Raw genomic sequence first — 17,282 nt, 5'->3', positions numbered from 1 at the left:
TGTAAAATGGCAATGTTTTGCAACCAATTTGCACAGGACCATGTCTGAAATACTTTTTGGCAGCTGTGAGACCCAAAAAAAGCTAACGTGGGAGTGTCGCAGCATTGCGTCAGTGCTAGACACACCCAAATCAGGTCTTGCAGTCTCTATTAATGAGCTGATGATTTGAAACTGGTGTGTTAGATGAGGGGAAATGCAAAATGTGCAGGGCAGGGATGCCTCCAGGACAGGATTGAAAACCCCTGATTTAGGGATGTGTGAGTAAAAGGGCATGAGCCAACTTGGAGAATGCGGGCATCGATCCCGCTACCTCTCGCATGCTAAGCGAGCGCTCTACCATTTGAGCTAATTCCCCTGGCCTTTCAAGAATGACGAGCATAGCTGCGAATGACCGGCTTGATGCAAAGAGGCCGTCCCTCCTCTAGGCTTGCACCTTTGCACTGGCCGCGATTGTGTTGTCGAATTAACAAAGAGATTTAGCTTTTGTGTTAAAGGACCTTCTCGGTCTTGTTACGCCAGTATGCATGTGCGGATTCTTGTATTATGCAGACTACCTTGCATCACTCGGGTCACGCAGACAACTTCTCACCTCTTTTTTTCTCACACTGACTTAAAGAATAAGGAAGCGGTTCTCCATTCCAGTCCTCGCTCCCCAAAGGTCTGCATATTTTGCATGTCTCTCTTTGTTAGCACACCTGATTCGGATAATCAGCTCATTAGAAGTGAGCTCCTTGTGATTGACATGGTCCCTACACAGTGTTCATTGCTCCCCACTCCCTGAGCAGGGGAAATCCGTCGAAGTTTACTTCACTTTGGAACATTGGTTCACGGATTTGCGCTGCGCAACGTCTTCATACATGGACAAGTGTGACATCATATACCTCTGTATACCTCTGTACACCTCTGTGTTAGTCACTTTGAACTGAACGTACACATACGCTTTGAACTTGAATCACGGAGGGATGTCATGTGATGTCCACTTCTCAGGGCACTTACGTTTGAATGGAACAAATGTCTGAAGCTATACGAGAAACATACAAAATGTGAAGAGCAGGGGGCTCGAGGACTGGAATTGAGAACCGCTGGTCTAAGTGACATCTGACAGTTTCAGCTGTCCTCCCTAACATCCCTCTACATGTTAGACACAGCCACATTTTTTGGTCAGTTAAGAGGCCAACTTGCGTTCGTTAGCCTTTAACACTGTCTCGAGGTCTTTGATTGCTTCCACGTTAGTTCATGTTCCTTCTTTTATTGATGCTGCAGTAGCTCTTTTTTCTCGGCCCAGCACAGGAAGGCTCGTTGGTCTAGGGGTATGATTCTCGCTTTGGGTGCGAGAGGTCCCGGGTTCAAATCCTGGACGAGCCCTTGGTCGGGATAAAACGTGAAGCTTTGTTGTCTCGTTGCGTTCACTAACATTGAGGCAGTGTTTTATTCAATCGGCTATAATATTAGCTCAGCTGGTTAGAGCGTGGTGCTAATAACGCCAAGGTCGCGGGTTCGATCCCCGTACTGGCCAGCTGTTTTTATTGTCTGGGGGCTCATCTCTGCTCTGCTCTTCTCCTGTGACAAAGAGTAGGGTGATCTCACTGAAATCCCTGCTTGCTAAGCAGGAGCTTGTTGTGGCCGAAATAGCTCAGTTGGGAGAGCGTTAGACTGAAGATCTAAAGGTCCCTGGTTCGATCCCGGGTTTCGGCAAAATCTCCCACTCATTTCCTCTTTTTGAGGCGGGCCAGTGACCAAAAATCACTGGGTTCCAACCTCTCTGTATAACTGCTTCCCCACTGCCACGGAGCTATCTGTTTCCCAGTTGGCCACCAAACAAGCAGTTTCGGTTCCATGGTGTAATGGTCAGCACTCTGGGCTTTGAATCCAGCGATCTGAGTTCGAATCTCGGTGGAACCTGTGTGGTTTCTTGCCGCAGGAAAAGAAAAAAACAGCACTAGTTTGGCATTGGTGACAGTCTTTGTGGCCCTGTGAGCAACGGCTGCTCCGGGTAAGGTTTCATGGTGTAATGGTTAGCACTCTGAATCCAGTGATCCGAGTTCAAATCGCGGTGGGACCACTTTTTGCAACCAATTTGCGCAGGACCATGTCTGAAATACTTTTTGGCAGCTTTGAGTCCAAAAAAATTAACTAACGTAGAGACTGTGGCAGCATTGCATCAATGCCCAGTCGGTCTCTTTAGGGCAGTGGTTCTCAAACCTGTCCTGGAGGCACCCCTGCCCTGCACAGTTTGATTGTCTGCCTTATTAGACACACCCAAATAAGGTCTTGCGGTCTCTATCAATGAGTTGATGATTTGAAACAGGTGTGATAGATGAGGGAAACATTCAAAATGTGTAGGGCAGGGATGCCTCCAGGACAGGATTGAAAACCCCTGATTTAGGGATGTGTGAGTAAAAGGGCATGAGCCAACTTGGAGAATGCGGGCATCGATCCCACTACCTCTCGCATGCTAAGCGAGCGCTCTACCATTTGAGCTAATTCCCCTGGCCTTTCAAGAATGACGAGCATAGCTGCGAATGACCGGCTTGATGCAAAGAGGCCGTCCCTCCTCTAGGCTTGCACCTTTGCACTGGCCGCGATTGTGTTGTCGAATTAACAAAGAGATTTAGCTTTTGTGTTAAAGGACCTTCTCGGTCTTGTTACGCCAGTATGCATGTGCGGATTCTTGTATTATGCAGACTACCTTGCATCACTCGGGTCACGCAGACAACTTCTCACCTCTTTTTTCTCACACTGACTTAAAGAATAAGGAAGCGGTTCTCCATTCCAGTCCTCGCTCCCCAAAGGTCTGCATATTTTGCATGTCTCTCTTTGTTAGCACACCTGATTCGGATAATCAGCTCATTAGAAGTGAGCTCCTTGCGATTGACATGGTCCCTACACAGTGTTCATTGCTCCCCACTCCCTGAGCAGGGGAAATCCGTCGAAGTTTACTTCACTTTGGAACATTGGTTCACGGATTTGCGCTGCGCAACGTCTTCATACATGGACAAGTGTGACATCATATACCTCTGTATACCTCTGTACACCTCTGTGTTAGTCACTTTGAACTGAACGTACACATACGCTTTGAACTTGAATCACGGAGGGATGTCATGTGATGTCCACTTCTCCAGGCACTTACGTTTGAATGGAACAAATGTCTGAAGCTATACGAGAAACATACAAAATGTGAAGAGCAGGGGGCTCGAGGACTGGAATTGAGAACCGCTGGTCTAAGTGACATCTGACAGTTTCAGCTGTCCTCCCTAACATCCCTCTACATGTTAGACACAGCCACATTTTTTGGTCAGTTAAGAGGCCAACTTGCGTTCGTTAGCCTTTAACACTGTCTCGAGGTCTTTGATTGCTTCCACGTTAGTTCATGTTCCTTCTTTTATTGATGCTGCAGTAGCTCTTTTTTCTCGGCCCAGCACAGGAAGGCTCGTTGGTCTAGGGGTATGATTCTCGCTTTGGGTGCGAGAGGTCCCGGGTTCAAATCCCGGACGAGCCCTTGGTCGGGATAAAACGTGAAGCTTTGTTGTCTCGTTGCGTTCACTAACATTGAGGCAGTGTTTTATTCAATCGGGTAGAGACAGATGGCGAAGGGAGGCCGGTTAGCTCAGCTGGTTAGAGCGTGGTGCTAATAACGCCAAGGTCGCGGGTTCGATCCCCGTACTGGCCAGCTGTTTTTATTGTCTGGGGGCTCATCTCTGCTCTGCTCTTCTCCTGTGACAAAGAGTAGGGTGATCTCACTGAAATCCCTGTTTGCTAAGCAGGAGCTTGTTGTGGCCGAAATAGCTCAGTTGGGAGAGCTTTAGACTGAAGATCTAAAGGTCCCTGGTTCGATCCCGGGTTTCGGCAAAATCTCCCACTCATTTCCTCTTTTTGAGGCGGGCCAGTGACCAAAAATCACTGGGTTCCAACTTCTCTGTATAACTGCTTCCCCACTGCCACGGAGCTATCTGTTTCCCAGTTGGCCACCAAACAAGCAGTTTCGGTTCCATGGTCAGCACTCTGGGCTTTGAATCCAGCGATCTGAGTTCGAATCTCGGTGGAACCTGTGTGGTTTCTTGCCGCAGGAAAAGAAAAAACAGCACTAGTTTGGCACTGGTGACAGTCTTTGTGGCCCTGTGAGCAACGGCTGCTCCAGGTAAGGTTTCATGGTGTAATGGTTAGCACTCTGAATCCAGTGATCCGAGTTCAAATCGCGGTGGGACCACTTTTTGCAACCAATTTGCGCAGGACCATGTCTGAAATACTTTTTGGCAGCTTTGAGTCCAAAAAAATTAACTAACGTAGAGACTGTGGCAGCATTGCATCAATGCCCAGTCGGTCTCTTTAGGGCAGTGGTTCTCAAACCTGTCCTGGAGGCACCCCTGCCCTGCACAGTTTGATTGTCTGCCTTATTAGACACACCCAAATAAGGTCTTGCGGTCTCTATCAATGAGTTGATGATTTGAAACAGGTGTGATAGATGAGGGAAACATTCAAAATGTGTAGGGCAGGGGTGCCTCCAGGACAGGTTTGAAAACCACTGCTTTAGGGAACTGTGTGTAAAATGGCAATGTTTTGCAACCAATTTGCACAGGACCATGTCTGAAATACTTTTTGGCAGCTGTGAGACCCAAAAAAAGCTAACGTTGGAGTGTCGCAGCATTGCGTCAGTGCTAGACACACCCAAATCAGGTCTTGCAGTCTCTATTAATGAGCTGATGATTTGAAACTGGTGTGTTAGATGAGGGGAAATGCAAAATGTGCAGGGCAGGGATGCCTCCAGGACAGGATTGAAAACCACTGATTTAGGGATGTGTGAGTAAAAGGGCATGAGCCAACTTGGAGAATGCGGGCATCGATCCCGCTACCTCTCGCATGCTAAGCGAGCGCTCTACCATTTGAGCTAATTCCCCTGGCCTTTCAAGAATGACGAGCATAGCTGCGAATGACCGGCTTGATGCAAAGAGGCCGTCCCTCCTCTAGGCTTGCACCTTTGCACTGGCCGCGATTGTGTTGTCGAATTAACAAAGAGATTTAGCTTTTGTGTTAAAGGACCTTCTCGGTCTTGTTACGCCAATATGCATGTGCGGATTCTTGTATTATGCAGACTACCTTGCATCACTCGGGTCACGCAGACAACTTCTCACCTCTTTTTTCTCACACTGACTTAAAGAATAAGGAAGCGGTTCTCCATTCCAGTCCTCGCTCCCCAAAGGTCTGCATATTTTGCATGTCTCTCTTTGTTAGCACACCTGATTCGGATAATCAGCTCATTAGAAGTGAGCTCCTTGCGATTGACATGGTCCCTACACAGTGTTCATTGCTCCCCACTCCCTGAGCAGGGGAAATCTGTCGAAGTTTACTTCACTTTGGAACATTGGTTCACGGATTTGCGCTGCGCAACGTCTTCACACATGGACAAGTGTGACATCATATACCTCTGTACACCTCTGTGTTAGTCACTTTGAACTGAACGTACACATACGCTTTGAACTTGAATCACGGAGGGATGTCATGTGATGTCCACTTCTCAGGGCACTTACGTTTGAATGGAACAAATGTCTGAAGCTATACGAGAAACATACAAAATGTGAAGAGCAGGGGGCTCGAGGACTGGAATTGAGAACCGCTGGTCTAAGTGACATCTGACAGTTTCAGCTGTCCTCCCTAACATCCCTCTACATGTTAGACACAGCCACATTTTTAGGTCAGTTAAGAGGCCAACTTGCGTTCGTTAGCCTTTAACACTGTCTCGAGGTCTTTGATTGCTTCCACGTTAGTTCATGTTCCTTCTTTTATTGATGCTGGAGTAGCTCTTTTTTCTCGGCCCAGCACAGGAAGGCTCGTTGGTCTAGGGGTATGATTCTCGCTTTGGGTGCGAGAGGTCCCGAGTTCAAATCCCGGACGAGCCCTTGGTCGGATAAAACGTGAAGCTTTGTTGTCTCGTTGCGTTCACTAACATTGAGGCAGTTTTTTATTCAATCGGGTAGAGACAGATGGCGAAGGGAGGCCGGTTAGCTCAGCTGGTTAGAGCGTGGTGCTAATAACGCCAAGGTCGCGGGTTCGATCCCCGTACTGGCCAGCTGTTTTTATTGTCTGGGGGCTCATCTCTGCTCTGCTCTTCTCCTGTGACAAAGAGTAGGGTGATCTCACTGAAATCCCTGCTTGCTAAGCAGGAGCTTGTTGTGGCCGAAATAGCTCAGTTGGGAGAGCGTTAGACTGAAGATCTAAAGGTCCCTGGTTCGATCCCGGGTTTCGGCAAAATCTCCCACTCATTTCCTCTTTTTGAGGTGGGCCAGTGACCAAAAATCACTGGGTTCCAACTTCTCTGTATAACTGCTTCCCCACTGCCACGGAGCTATCTGTTTCCCAGTTGGCCACCAAACAAGCAGTTTCGGTTCCATGGTGTAATGGTCAGCACTCTGGGCTTTGAATCCAGCGATCTGAGTTCGAATCTCGGTGGAACCTGTGTGGTTTCTTGCCGCAGGAAAAGAAAAAAACAGCACTAGTTTGGCACTGGTGACAGTCTTTGTGGCCCTGTGAGCAACGGCTGCTCCAGGTAAGGTTTCATGGTGTAATGGTTGGCACTCTGAATCCAGTGATCCGAGTTCAAATCGCGGTGGGACCACTTTTTGCAACCAATTTGCGCAGGACCATGTCTGAAATACTTTTTGGCAGCTTTGAGTCCAAAAAAATTAACTAACGTAGAGACTGTGGCAGCATTGCATCAATGCCCAGTCGGTCTCTTTAGGGCAGTGGTTCTCAAACCTGTCCTGGAGGCACCCCTGCCCTGCACAGTTTGATTGTCTGCCTTATTAGACACACCCAAATAAGGTCTTGCGGTCTCTATCAATGAGTTGGTGATTTGAAACAGGTGTGATAGATGAGGGAAACATTCAAAATGTGTAGGGCAGGGGTGCCTCCAGGACAGGTTTGAAAACCACTGCTTTAGGGAACTGTGTGTAAAATGGCAATGTTTTGCAACCAATTTGCACAGGACCATGTCTGAAATACTTTTTGGCAGCTGTGAGACCCAAAAAAAGCTAACGTTGGAGTGTCGCAGCATTGCGTCAGTGCTAGACACACCCAAATCAGGTCTTGCAGTCTCTATTAATGAGCTGATGATTTGAAACTGGTGTGTTAGATGAGGGGAAATGCAAAATGTGCAGGGCAGGGATGCCTCCAGGACAGGATTGAAAACCACTGATTTAGGGATGTGTGAGTGAAAGGGAATGAGACAACTTGGAGAATGCGGGCATCGATCCCGCTACCTCTCGCATGCTAAGCGAGCGCTCTACCATTTGAGCTAATTCCCATGGCCTTTCAAGAATGACGAGCATAGCTGCGAATGACCGGCTTGATGCAAAGAGGCCGTCCCTCCTCTAGGCTTGCACCTTTGCACTGGCCGCGATTGTGTTGTCGAATTAACAAAGAGATTTAGCTTTTGTGTTAAAGGACCTTCTCGGTCTTGTTACGCCAGTATGCATGTGCGGATTCTTGTATTATGCAGACTACCTTGCATCACTCGGGTCACGCAGACAACTTCTCACCTCTTTTTTCTCACACTGACTTAAAGAATAAGGAAGCGGTTCTCCATTCCAGTCCTCGCTCCCCAAAGGTCTGCATATTTTGCATGTCTCTCTTTGTTAGCACACCTGATTCGGATAATCAGCTCATTAGAAGTGAGCTCCTTGCGATTGACATGGTCCCTACACAGTGTTCATTGCTCCCCACTCCCTGAGCAGGGGAAATCCGTCGAAGTTTACTTCACTTTGGAACATTGGTTCACGGATTTGCGCTGCGCAACGTCTTCACACATGGACAAGTGTGACATCATATACCTCTGTATACCTCTGTACACCTCTGTGTTAGTCACTTTGAACTGAACGTACACATACGCTTTGAACTTGAATCACGGACGGATGTCATGTGATGTCCACTTCTCAGGGCACTTACGTTTGAATGGAACAAATGTCTGAAGCTATACGAGAAACATACAAAATGTGAAGAGCAGGGGGCTCGAGGACTGGAATTGAGAACCGCTGGTCTAAGTGACATCTGACAGTTTCAGCTGTCCTCCCTAACATCCCTCTACATGTTAGACACAGCCACATTTTTAGGTCAGTTAAGAGGCCAACTTGCGTTCGTTAGCCTTTAACACTGTCTCGAGGTCTTTGATTGCTTCCACGTTAGTTCATGTTCCTTCTTTTATTGATGCTGGAGTAGCTCTTTTTTCTCGGCGCAGCACAGGAAGGCTCGTTGGTCTAGGGGTATGATTCTCGCTTTGGGTGCGAGAGGTCCCGGGTTCAAATCCCGGACGAGCCCTTGGTCGGGATAAAACGTGAAGATTTGTTGTCTCGTTGCGTTCACTAACATTGAGGCAGTTTTTTATTCAATCGGGTAGAGACAGATGGCGAAGGGAGGCCGGTTAGCTCAGCTGGTTAGAGCGTGGTGCTAATAACGCCAAGGTCGCGGGTTCGATCCCCGTACTGGCCAGCTGTTTTTATTGTCTGGGGGCTCATCTCTGCTCTGCTCTTCTCCTGTGACAAAGAGTAGGGTGATCTCACTGAAATCCCTGCTTGCTAAGCAGGAGCTTGTTGTGGCCGAAATAGCTCAGTTGGGAGAGCGTTAGACTGAAGATCTAAAGGTCCCTGGTTCGATCCCGGGTTTCGGCAAAATCTCCCACTCATTTCCTCTTTTTGAGGCGGGCCAGTGACCAAAAATCACTGGGTTCCAACTTCTCTGTATAACTGCTTCCCCACTGCCACGGAGCTATCTGTTTCCCAGTTGGCCACCAAACAAGCAGTTTCGGTTCCATGGTGTAATGGTCAGCACTCTGGGCTTTGAATCCAGCGATCTGAGTTCGAATCTCGGTGGAACCTGTGTGGTTTCTTGCCGCAGGAAAAGAAAAAAACAGCACTAGTTTGGCACTGGTGACAGTCTTTGTGGCCCTGTGAGCAACGGCTGCTCCAGGTAAGGTTTCATGGTGTAATGGTTAGCACTCTGAATCCAGTGATCCGAGTTCAAATCGCGGTGGGACCACTTTTTGCAACCAATTTGCGCAGGACCATGTCTGAAATACTTTTTGGCAGCTTTGAGTCCAAAAAAATTAACTAACGTAGAGACTGTGGCAGCATTGCATCAATGCCCAGTCGGTCTCTTTAGGGCAGTGGTTCTCAAACCTGTCCTGGAGGCACCCCTGCCCTGCACAGTTTGATTGTCTGCCTTATTAGACACACCCAAATAAGGTCTTGCGGTCTCTATCAATGAGTTGATGATTTGAAACAGGTGTGATAGATGAGGGAAACATTCAAAATGTGTAGGGCAGGGGTGCCTCCAGGACAGGTTTGAAAACCACTGCTTTAGGGAACTGTGTGTAAAATGGCAATGTTTTGCAACCAATTTGCACAGGACCATGTCTGAAATACTTTTTGGCAGCTGTGAGACCCAAAAAAAGCTAACGTTGGAGTGTCGCAGCATTGCGTCAGTGCTAGACACACCCAAATCAGGTCTTGCAGTCTCTATTAATGAGCTGATGATTTGAAACTGGTGTGTTAGATGAGGGGAAATGCAAAATGTGCAGGGCAGGGATGCCTCCAGGACAGGATTGAAAACCACTGATTTAGGGATGTGTGAGTAAAAGGGAATGAGACAACTTGGAGAATGCGGGCATCGATCCCGCTACCGCTCGCATGCTAAGCGAGCGCTCTACCATTTGAGCTAATTCCCCTGGCCTTTCAAGAATGACGAGCATAGCTGCGAATGACCGGCTTGATGCAAAGAGGCCGTCCCTCCTCTAGGCTTGCACCTTTGCACTGGCCGCGATTGTGTTGTCGAATTAACAAAGAGATTTAGCTTTTGTGTTAAAGGACCTTCTCGGTCTTGTTACGCCAGTATGCATGTGCGGATTCTTGTATTATGCAGACTACCTTGCATCACTCGGGTCACGCAGACAACTTCTCACCTCTTTTTTCTCACACTGACTTAAAGAATAAGGAAGCGGTTCTCCATTCCAGTCCTCGCTCCCCAAAGGTCTGCATATTTTGCATGTCTCTCTTTGTTAGCACACCTGATTCGGATAATCAGCTCATTAGAAGTGAGCTCCTTGCGATTGACATGGTCCCTACACAGTGTTCATTGCTCCCCACTCCCTGAGCAGGGGAAATCCGTCGAAGTTTACTTCACTTTGGAACATTGGTTCACGGATTTGCGCTGCGCAACGTCTTCACACATGGACAAGTGTGACATCATATACCTCTGTACACCTCTGTGTTAGTCACTTTGAACTGAACGTACACATACGCTTTGAACTTGAATCACGGAGGGATGTCATGTGATGTCCACTTCTCAGGGCACTTACGTTTGAATGGAACAAATGTCTGAAGCTATACGAGAAACATACAAAATGTGAAGAGCAGGGGGCTCGAGGACTGGAATTGAGAACCGCTGGTCTAAGTGACATCTGACAGTTTCAGCTGTCCTCCCTAACATCCCTCTACATGTTAGACACAGCCACATTTTTAGGTCAGTTAAGAGGTCAACTTGCGTTCGTTAGCCTTTAACACTGTCTCGAGGTCTTTGATTGCTTCCACGTTAGTTCATGTTCCTTCTTTTATTGATGCTGCAGTAGCTCTTTTTTCTCGGCCCAGCACAGGAAGGCTCGTTGGTCTAGGGGTATGATTCTCGCTTTGGGTGCGAGAGGTCCCGGGTTCAAATCCCGGACGAGCCCTTGGTCGGGATAAAACGTGAAGCTTTGTTGTCTCGTTGCGTTCACTAACATTGAGGCAGTGTTTTATTCAATCGGGTAGAGACAGATGGCGAGGGGAGGCCGGTTAGCTCAGCTGGTTAGAGCGTGGTGCTAATAACGCCAAGGTCGCGGGTTCGATCCCCGTACTGGCCAGCTGTTTTTATTGTCTGCGATCTGAGTTCGAATCTCGGTGGAACCTGTGTGGTTTCTTGCCGCAGGAAAAGAAAAAAACAGCACTAGTTTGGCACTGGTGACAGTCTTTGTGGCCCTGTGAGCAACGGCTGCTCCAGGTAAGGTTTCATGGTGTAATGGTTAGCACTCTGAATCCAGTGATCCGAGTTCAAATCGCGGTGGGACCACTTTTTGCAACCAATTTGCGCAGGACCATGTCTGAAATACTTTTTGGCAGCTTTGAGTCCAAAAAAATTAACTAACGTAGAGACTGTGGCAGCATTGCATCAATGCCCAGTCGGTCTCTTTAGGGCAGTGGTTCTCAAACCTGTCCTGGAGGCACCCCTGCCCTGCACAGTTTGATTGTCTGCCTTATTAGACACACCCAAATAAGGTCTTGCGGTCTCTATCAATGAGTTGATGATTTGAAACAGGTGTGATAGATGAGGGAAACATTCAAAATGTGTAGGGCAGGGGTGCCTCCAGGACAGGTTTGAAAACCACTGCTTTAGGGAACTGTGTGTAAAATGGCAATGTTTTGCAACCAATTTGCACAGGACCATGTCTGAAATACTTTTTGGCAGCTGTGAGACCCAAAAAAAGCTAACGTTGGAGTGTCGCAGCATTGCGTCAGTGCTAGACACACCCAAATCAGGTCTTGCAGTCTCTATTAATGAGCTGATGATTTGAAACTGGTGTGTTAGATTAGGGGAAATGCAAAATGTGCAGGGCAGGGATGCCTCCAGGACAGGATTGAAAACCACTGATTTAGGGATGTGTGAGTAAAAGGGAATGAGACAACTTGGAGAATGCGGGCATCGATCCCGCTACCTCTCGCATGCTAAGCGAGCACTCTACCATTTGAGCTAATTCCCCTGGCCTTTCAAGAATGACGAGCATAGCTGCGAATGACCGGCTTGATGCAAAGAGGCCGTCCCTCCTCTAGGCTTGCACCTTTGCACTGGCCGCGATTGTGTTGTCGAATTAACAAAGAGATTTAGCTTTTGTGTTAAAGGACCTTCTCGGTCTTGTTACGCCAGTATGCATGTGCGGATTCTTGTATTATGCAGACTACCTTGCATCACTCGGGTCACGCAGACAACTTCTCACCTCTTTTTTCTCACACTGACTTAAAGAATAAGGAAGCGGTTCTCCATTCCAGTCCTCGCTCCCCAAAGGTCTGCATATTTTGCATGTCTCTCTTTGTTAGCACACCTGATTCGGATAATCAGCTCATTAGAAGTGAGCTCCTTGCGATTGACATGGTCCCTACACAGTGTTCATTGCTCCCCACTCCCTGAGCAGGGGAAATCCGTCGAAGTTTACTTCACTTTGGAACATTGGTTCACGGATTTGCGCTGCGCAACGTCTTCACACATGGACAAGTGTGACATCATATACCTCTGTATACCTCTGTACACCTCTGTGTTAGTCACTTTGAACTGAACGTACACATACGCTTTGAACTTGAATCACGGAGGGATGTCATGTGATGTCCACTTCTCAGGGCACTTACGTTTGAATGGAACAAATGTCTGAAGCTATACGAGAAACATACAAAATGTGAAGAGCAGGGGGCTCGAGGACTGGAATTGAGAACCGCTGGTCTAAGTGACATCTGACAGTTTCAGCTGTCCTCCCTAACATCCCTCTACATGTTAGACACAGCCACATTTTTAGGTCAGTTAAGAGGTCAACTTGCGTTCGTTAGCCTTTAACACTGTCTCGAGGTCTTTGATTGCTTCCACGTTAGTTCATGTTCCTTCTTTTATTGATGCTGGAGTAGCTCTTTTTTCTCGGCCCAGCACAGGAAGGCTCGTTGGTCTAGGGGTATGATTCTCGCTTTGGGTGCGAGAGGTCCCGGGTTCAAATCCCGGACGAGCCCTTGGTCGGGATAAAACGTGAAGCTTTGTTGTCTCGTTGCGTTCACTAACATTGAGGCAGTTTTTTATTCAATCGGGTAGAGACAGATGGCGAAGGGAGGCCGGTTAGCTCAGCTGGTTAGAGCGTGGTGCTAATAACGCCAAGGTCGCGGGTTCGATCCCCGTACTGGCCAGCTGTTTTTATTGTCTGGGGGCTCATCTCTGCTCTGCTCTTCTCCTGTGACAAAGAGTAGGGTGATCTCACTGAAATCGCTGCTTGCTAAGCAGGAGCTTGTTGTGGCCGAAATAGCTCAGTTGGGAGAGCGTTAGACTGAAGATCTAAAGGTCCCTGGTTCGATCCCGGGTTTCGGCAAAATCTCCCACTCATTTCCTCTTTTTGAGGCGGGCCAGTGACCAAAAATCACTGGGTTCCAACTTCTCTGTATAACTGCTTCCCCACTGCCACGGAGCTATCTGTTTCCCAGTTGGCCACCAAACAAGCAGTTTCGGTTCCATGGTGTAATGGTCAGCACTCTGGGCTTTGAATCCAGCGATCTGAGTTCGAATCTCGGTGGAACCTGTGTGGTTTCTTGCCGCAGGAAAAGAAAAAAACAGCACTAGTTTGGCACTGGTGACAGTCTTTGTGGCCCTGTGAGCAACGGCTGCTCCAGGTAAGGTTTCATGGTGTAATGGTTAGCACTCTGAATCCAGTGATCCGAGTTCAAATCGCGGTGGGACCACTTTTTGCAACCAATTTCAGGTCTTGCAGTCTCTATTAATGAGCTGATGATTTGAAACTGGTGTGTTAGATGAGGGGAAATGCAAAATGTGCAGGGCAGGGATGCCTCCAGGACAGGATTGAAAACCACTGATTGAGGGATGTGTGAGTAAAAGGGAATGAGACAACTTGGAGAATGCGGGCATCGATCCCGCTACCTCTCGCATGCTAAGCGAGCGCTCTACCATTTGAGCTAATTCCCCTGGCCTTTCAAAAATGACGAGCATAGCTGCGAATGACCGGCTTGATGCAAAGAGGTCGTCCCTCCTCTAGGCTTGCACCTTTGCACTGGCCGCGATTGTGTTGTCGAATTAACAAAGAGATTTAGCTTTTGTGTTAAAGGACCTTCTCGGTCTTGTTACGCCAGTATGCATGTGCGGATTCTTGTATTATGCAGACTACCTTGCATCACTCGGGTCACGCAGACAACTTCTCACCTCTTTTTTCTCACACTGACTTAAAGAATAAGGAAGCGGTTCTCCATTCCAGTCCTCGCTCCCCAAAGGTCTGCATATTTTGCATGTCTCTCTTTGTTAGCACACCTGATTCGGATAATCAGCTCATTAGAAGTGAGCTCCTTGCGATTGACATGGTCCCTACACAGTGTTCATTGCTCCCCACTCCCTGAGCAGGGGAAATCCGTCGAAGTTTACTTCACTTTGGAACATTGGTTCACGGATTTGCGCTGGGTTTCGGCAAAATCTCCCACTCATTTCCTCTTTTTGAGGTGGGCCAGTGACCAAAAATCACTGGGTTCCAATTTCTCTGTATAACTGCTTCCCCACTGCCACGGAGCTATCTGTTTCCCAGTTGGCCACCAAACAAGCAGTTTCGGTTCCATGGTGTAATGGTCAGCACTCTGGGCTTTGAATCCAGCGATCTGAGTTCGAATCTCGGTGGAACCTGTGTGGTTTCTTGCCGCAGGAAAAGAAAAAAACAGCACTAGTTTGGCACTGGTGACAGTCTTTGTGGCCCTGTGAGCAACGGCTGCTCCAGGTAAGGTTTCATGGTGTAATGGTTAGCACTCTGAATCCAGTGATCCGAGTTCAAATCGCGGTGGGACCACTTTTTGCAACCAATTTGCGCAGGACCATGTCTGAAATACTTTTTGGCAGCTTTGAGTCCAAAAAAATTAACTAACGTAGAGACTGTGGCAGCATTGCATCAATGCCCAGTCGGTCTCTTTAGGGCAGTGGTTCTCAAACCTGTCCTGGAGGCACCCCTGCCCTGCACAGTTTGATTGTCTGCCTTATTAGACACACCCAAATAAGGTCTTGCGGTCTCTATCAATGAGTTGGTGATTTGAAACAGGTGTGATAGATGAGGGAAACAATCAAACTGTGCGGGGCAGGGGTGCCTCCAGGACAGGTTTGAAAACCACTGCTTTAGGGAACTGTGTGTAAAATGGCAATGTTTTGCAACCAATTTGCACAGGACCATGTCTGAAATACTTTTTGGCAGCTGTGAGACCAAAAAAAGCTAACGTGGGAGTGTCGCAGCATTGCGTCAGTGCTAGACACACCCAAATCAGGTCTTGCAGTCTCTATTAATGAGCTGATGATTTGAAACTGGTGTGTTAGATGAGGGGAAATGCAAAATGTGCAGGGCAGGGATGCCTCCAGGACAGGATTGAAAACCACTGATTTAGGGATGTGTGAGTAAAAGGGCATGAGCCAACTTGGAGAATGCGGGCATCGATCCCGCTACCTCTCGCATGCTAAGCGAGCGCTCTACCATTTGAGCTAATTCCCCTGGCCTTTCAAGGATGACGAGCATAGCTGCGAATGACCGGCTTGATGCAAAGAGGCCGTCCCTCCTCTAGGCTTGCACCTTTGCACTGGCCGCGATTGTGTTGTCGAATTAACAAAGAGATTTAGCTTTTGTGTTAAAGGACCTTCTCGGTCTTGTTACGCCAGTATGCATGTGCGGATTCTTGTATTATGCAGACTACCTTGCATCACTCGGGTCACGCAGACAACTTCTCACCTCTTTTTTCTCACACTGACTTAAAGAATAAGGAAGCGGTTCTCCATTCCAGTCCTCGCTCCCCAAAGGTCTGCATATTTTGCATGTCTCTCTTTGTTAGCACACCTGATTCGGATAATCAGCTCATTAGAAGTGAGCTCCTTGCGATTGACATGGTCCCTACACAGTGTTCATTGCTCCCCACTCCCTGAGCAGGGGAAATCCGTCGAAGTTTACTTCACTTTGGAACATTGGTTCACGGATTTGCGCTGCGCAACGTCTTCACACATGGACAAGTGTGACATCATATACCTCTGTATACCTCTGTACACCTCTGTGTTAGTCACTTTGAACTGAACGTACACATACGCTTTGAACTTGAATCACGGAGGGATGTCATGTGATGTCCACTTCTCAGGGCACTTACGTTTGAATGGAACAAATGTCTGAAGCTATACGAGAAACATACAAAATGTGAAGAGCAGGGGGCTCGAGGACTGGAATTGAGAACCGCTGGTCTAAGTGACATCTGACAGTTTCAGCTGTCCTCCCTAACATCCCTCTACATGTTAGACACAGCCACATTTTTAGGTCAGTTAAGAGGCCAACTTGCGTTCGTTAGCCTTTAACACTGTCTCGAGGTCTTTGATTGCTTCCACGTTAGTTCATGTTCCTTCTTTTATTGATGCTGGAGTAGCTCTTTTTTCTCGGCCCAGCACAGGAAGGCTCGTTGGTCTAGGGGTATGATTCTCGCTTTGGGTGCGAGAGGTCCCGGGTTCAAATCCCGGACGAGCCCTTGGTCGGGATAAAACGTGAAGCTTTGTTGTCTCGTTGCGTTCACTAACATTGAGGCAGTTTTTTATTCAATCGGGTAGAGACAGATGGCGGAGGGAGGCCGGTTAGCTCAGCTGGTTAGAGCGTGGTGCTAATAACGCCAAGGTCGCGGGTTCGATCCCCGTACTGGCCAGCTGTTTTTATTGTCTGGGGGCTCATCTCTGCTCTGCTCTTCTCCTGTGACAAAGAGTAGGGTGATCTCACTGAAATCCCTGCTTGCTAAGCAGGAGCTTGTTGTGGCCGAAATAGCTCAGTTGGGAGAGCGTTAGACTGAAGATCTAAAGGTCCCTGGTTCGATCCCGGGTTTCGGCAAAATCTCCCACTCATTTCCTCTTTTTGAGGCGGGCCAGTGACCAAAAATCACTGGGTTCCAACTTCTCTGTATAACTGCTTCCCCACTGCCACGGAGCTATCTGTTTCCCAGTTGGCCACCAAACAAGCAGTTTCGGTTCCATGGTGTAATGGTCAGCACTCTGGGCTTTGAATCCAGCGATCTGAGTTCGAATCTCGGTGGAACCTGTGTGGTTTCTTGCCGCAGGAAAAGAAAAAAACAGCACTAGTTTGGCACTGGTGACAGTCTTTGTGGCCCTGTGAGCAACGGATGCTCCAGGTAAGGTTTCATGGTGTAATGGTTAGCACTCTGAATCCAGTGATCCGAGTTCAAATCGCGGTGGGACCACTTTTTGCAACCAATTTGCGCAGGACCATGTCTGAAATACTTTTTGGCAGCTTTGAGTCCAAAAAAATTAACTAACGTAGAGACTGTGGCAGCATTGCATCGATGCCCAGTCGGTCTCTTTAGGGCAGTGGTTCTCAAACCTGTCCTGGAGGCACCCCTGCCCTGCACAGTTTGATTGTCTGCCTTATTAGACACACCCAAATAAGGTCTTGCGGTCTCTATCAATGAGTTGATGATTTGAAACAGGTGTGATAGATGAGGGAA

The 17,282-nt window shown here is 48.0% G+C and overlaps 33 non-coding genes across 33 annotated transcripts; 26 read left to right on the top strand and 7 right to left on the bottom strand.

Annotated features, from left to right (window-relative positions):
• Positions 1-282: 282 nt before the first annotated feature.
• trnaa-agc (transfer RNA alanine (anticodon AGC)) lies at positions 283-355 on the bottom strand. The gene has a single exon. It is a non-coding gene; the product is annotated as a tRNA-Ala (tRNA).
• Positions 356-1,293: 938 nt separating this feature from the next.
• trnap-ugg (transfer RNA proline (anticodon UGG)) lies at positions 1,294-1,365 on the top strand. Its single transcript has one exon. It is a non-coding gene; the product is annotated as a tRNA-Pro (tRNA).
• Positions 1,366-1,438: 73 nt separating this feature from the next.
• Positions 1,439-1,516, top strand: trnai-aau (transfer RNA isoleucine (anticodon AAU)). Its single transcript has one exon. It is a non-coding gene; the product is annotated as a tRNA-Ile (tRNA).
• Positions 1,517-1,622: 106 nt separating this feature from the next.
• trnaf-gaa (transfer RNA phenylalanine (anticodon GAA)) lies at positions 1,623-1,695 on the top strand. The gene has a single exon. It is a non-coding gene; the product is annotated as a tRNA-Phe (tRNA).
• A 135-nt stretch (positions 1,696-1,830) lies between these two features.
• Positions 1,831-1,902, top strand: trnaq-uug (transfer RNA glutamine (anticodon UUG)). Its single transcript has one exon. It is a non-coding gene; the product is annotated as a tRNA-Gln (tRNA).
• Positions 1,903-2,417: 515 nt separating this feature from the next.
• On the bottom strand, positions 2,418-2,490 carry trnaa-agc (transfer RNA alanine (anticodon AGC)). The gene has a single exon. It is a non-coding gene; the product is annotated as a tRNA-Ala (tRNA).
• Positions 2,491-3,427: 937 nt separating this feature from the next.
• Positions 3,428-3,499, top strand: trnap-ugg (transfer RNA proline (anticodon UGG)). The gene has a single exon. It is a non-coding gene; the product is annotated as a tRNA-Pro (tRNA).
• Positions 3,500-3,596: 97 nt separating this feature from the next.
• Positions 3,597-3,670, top strand: trnai-aau (transfer RNA isoleucine (anticodon AAU)). The gene has a single exon. It is a non-coding gene; the product is annotated as a tRNA-Ile (tRNA).
• A 106-nt stretch (positions 3,671-3,776) lies between these two features.
• Positions 3,777-3,849, top strand: trnaf-gaa (transfer RNA phenylalanine (anticodon GAA)). The gene has a single exon. It is a non-coding gene; the product is annotated as a tRNA-Phe (tRNA).
• A 973-nt stretch (positions 3,850-4,822) lies between these two features.
• On the bottom strand, positions 4,823-4,895 carry trnaa-agc (transfer RNA alanine (anticodon AGC)). Its single transcript has one exon. It is a non-coding gene; the product is annotated as a tRNA-Ala (tRNA).
• A 927-nt stretch (positions 4,896-5,822) lies between these two features.
• On the top strand, positions 5,823-5,894 carry trnap-ugg (transfer RNA proline (anticodon UGG)). The gene has a single exon. It is a non-coding gene; the product is annotated as a tRNA-Pro (tRNA).
• A 96-nt stretch (positions 5,895-5,990) lies between these two features.
• trnai-aau (transfer RNA isoleucine (anticodon AAU)) lies at positions 5,991-6,064 on the top strand. Its single transcript has one exon. It is a non-coding gene; the product is annotated as a tRNA-Ile (tRNA).
• Positions 6,065-6,170: 106 nt separating this feature from the next.
• On the top strand, positions 6,171-6,243 carry trnaf-gaa (transfer RNA phenylalanine (anticodon GAA)). Its single transcript has one exon. It is a non-coding gene; the product is annotated as a tRNA-Phe (tRNA).
• A 135-nt stretch (positions 6,244-6,378) lies between these two features.
• trnaq-uug (transfer RNA glutamine (anticodon UUG)) lies at positions 6,379-6,450 on the top strand. Its single transcript has one exon. It is a non-coding gene; the product is annotated as a tRNA-Gln (tRNA).
• A 1,785-nt stretch (positions 6,451-8,235) lies between these two features.
• trnap-ugg (transfer RNA proline (anticodon UGG)) lies at positions 8,236-8,307 on the top strand. Its single transcript has one exon. It is a non-coding gene; the product is annotated as a tRNA-Pro (tRNA).
• A 97-nt stretch (positions 8,308-8,404) lies between these two features.
• trnai-aau (transfer RNA isoleucine (anticodon AAU)) lies at positions 8,405-8,478 on the top strand. The gene has a single exon. It is a non-coding gene; the product is annotated as a tRNA-Ile (tRNA).
• Positions 8,479-8,584: 106 nt separating this feature from the next.
• trnaf-gaa (transfer RNA phenylalanine (anticodon GAA)) lies at positions 8,585-8,657 on the top strand. The gene has a single exon. It is a non-coding gene; the product is annotated as a tRNA-Phe (tRNA).
• Positions 8,658-8,792: 135 nt separating this feature from the next.
• trnaq-uug (transfer RNA glutamine (anticodon UUG)) lies at positions 8,793-8,864 on the top strand. Its single transcript has one exon. It is a non-coding gene; the product is annotated as a tRNA-Gln (tRNA).
• Positions 8,865-9,639: 775 nt separating this feature from the next.
• Positions 9,640-9,712, bottom strand: trnaa-agc (transfer RNA alanine (anticodon AGC)). Its single transcript has one exon. It is a non-coding gene; the product is annotated as a tRNA-Ala (tRNA).
• A 927-nt stretch (positions 9,713-10,639) lies between these two features.
• On the top strand, positions 10,640-10,711 carry trnap-ugg (transfer RNA proline (anticodon UGG)). The gene has a single exon. It is a non-coding gene; the product is annotated as a tRNA-Pro (tRNA).
• A 97-nt stretch (positions 10,712-10,808) lies between these two features.
• Positions 10,809-10,882, top strand: trnai-aau (transfer RNA isoleucine (anticodon AAU)). Its single transcript has one exon. It is a non-coding gene; the product is annotated as a tRNA-Ile (tRNA).
• An 821-nt stretch (positions 10,883-11,703) lies between these two features.
• trnaa-agc (transfer RNA alanine (anticodon AGC)) lies at positions 11,704-11,776 on the bottom strand. The gene has a single exon. It is a non-coding gene; the product is annotated as a tRNA-Ala (tRNA).
• Positions 11,777-12,713: 937 nt separating this feature from the next.
• trnap-ugg (transfer RNA proline (anticodon UGG)) lies at positions 12,714-12,785 on the top strand. The gene has a single exon. It is a non-coding gene; the product is annotated as a tRNA-Pro (tRNA).
• A 97-nt stretch (positions 12,786-12,882) lies between these two features.
• trnai-aau (transfer RNA isoleucine (anticodon AAU)) lies at positions 12,883-12,956 on the top strand. Its single transcript has one exon. It is a non-coding gene; the product is annotated as a tRNA-Ile (tRNA).
• Positions 12,957-13,062: 106 nt separating this feature from the next.
• On the top strand, positions 13,063-13,135 carry trnaf-gaa (transfer RNA phenylalanine (anticodon GAA)). Its single transcript has one exon. It is a non-coding gene; the product is annotated as a tRNA-Phe (tRNA).
• A 135-nt stretch (positions 13,136-13,270) lies between these two features.
• Positions 13,271-13,342, top strand: trnaq-uug (transfer RNA glutamine (anticodon UUG)). The gene has a single exon. It is a non-coding gene; the product is annotated as a tRNA-Gln (tRNA).
• Positions 13,343-13,670: 328 nt separating this feature from the next.
• On the bottom strand, positions 13,671-13,743 carry trnaa-agc (transfer RNA alanine (anticodon AGC)). The gene has a single exon. It is a non-coding gene; the product is annotated as a tRNA-Ala (tRNA).
• Positions 13,744-14,373: 630 nt separating this feature from the next.
• trnaq-uug (transfer RNA glutamine (anticodon UUG)) lies at positions 14,374-14,445 on the top strand. The gene has a single exon. It is a non-coding gene; the product is annotated as a tRNA-Gln (tRNA).
• Positions 14,446-15,219: 774 nt separating this feature from the next.
• trnaa-agc (transfer RNA alanine (anticodon AGC)) lies at positions 15,220-15,292 on the bottom strand. The gene has a single exon. It is a non-coding gene; the product is annotated as a tRNA-Ala (tRNA).
• Positions 15,293-16,229: 937 nt separating this feature from the next.
• Positions 16,230-16,301, top strand: trnap-ugg (transfer RNA proline (anticodon UGG)). The gene has a single exon. It is a non-coding gene; the product is annotated as a tRNA-Pro (tRNA).
• A 97-nt stretch (positions 16,302-16,398) lies between these two features.
• trnai-aau (transfer RNA isoleucine (anticodon AAU)) lies at positions 16,399-16,472 on the top strand. Its single transcript has one exon. It is a non-coding gene; the product is annotated as a tRNA-Ile (tRNA).
• A 106-nt stretch (positions 16,473-16,578) lies between these two features.
• trnaf-gaa (transfer RNA phenylalanine (anticodon GAA)) lies at positions 16,579-16,651 on the top strand. Its single transcript has one exon. It is a non-coding gene; the product is annotated as a tRNA-Phe (tRNA).
• Positions 16,652-16,786: 135 nt separating this feature from the next.
• On the top strand, positions 16,787-16,858 carry trnaq-uug (transfer RNA glutamine (anticodon UUG)). The gene has a single exon. It is a non-coding gene; the product is annotated as a tRNA-Gln (tRNA).
• Positions 16,859-17,282: the final 424 nt, after the last annotated feature.

Source organism: Carassius gibelio, chromosome B22 (genome assembly GCF_023724105.1).
Source record: "Carassius gibelio isolate Cgi1373 ecotype wild population from Czech Republic chromosome B22, carGib1.2-hapl.c, whole genome shotgun sequence".
NCBI lineage: Eukaryota > Metazoa > Chordata > Actinopteri > Cypriniformes > Cyprinidae > Carassius > Carassius gibelio.
Note: the sequence above shows the minus strand (reverse complement) of the source record. Positions and strands in the feature narration are given on the sequence as shown.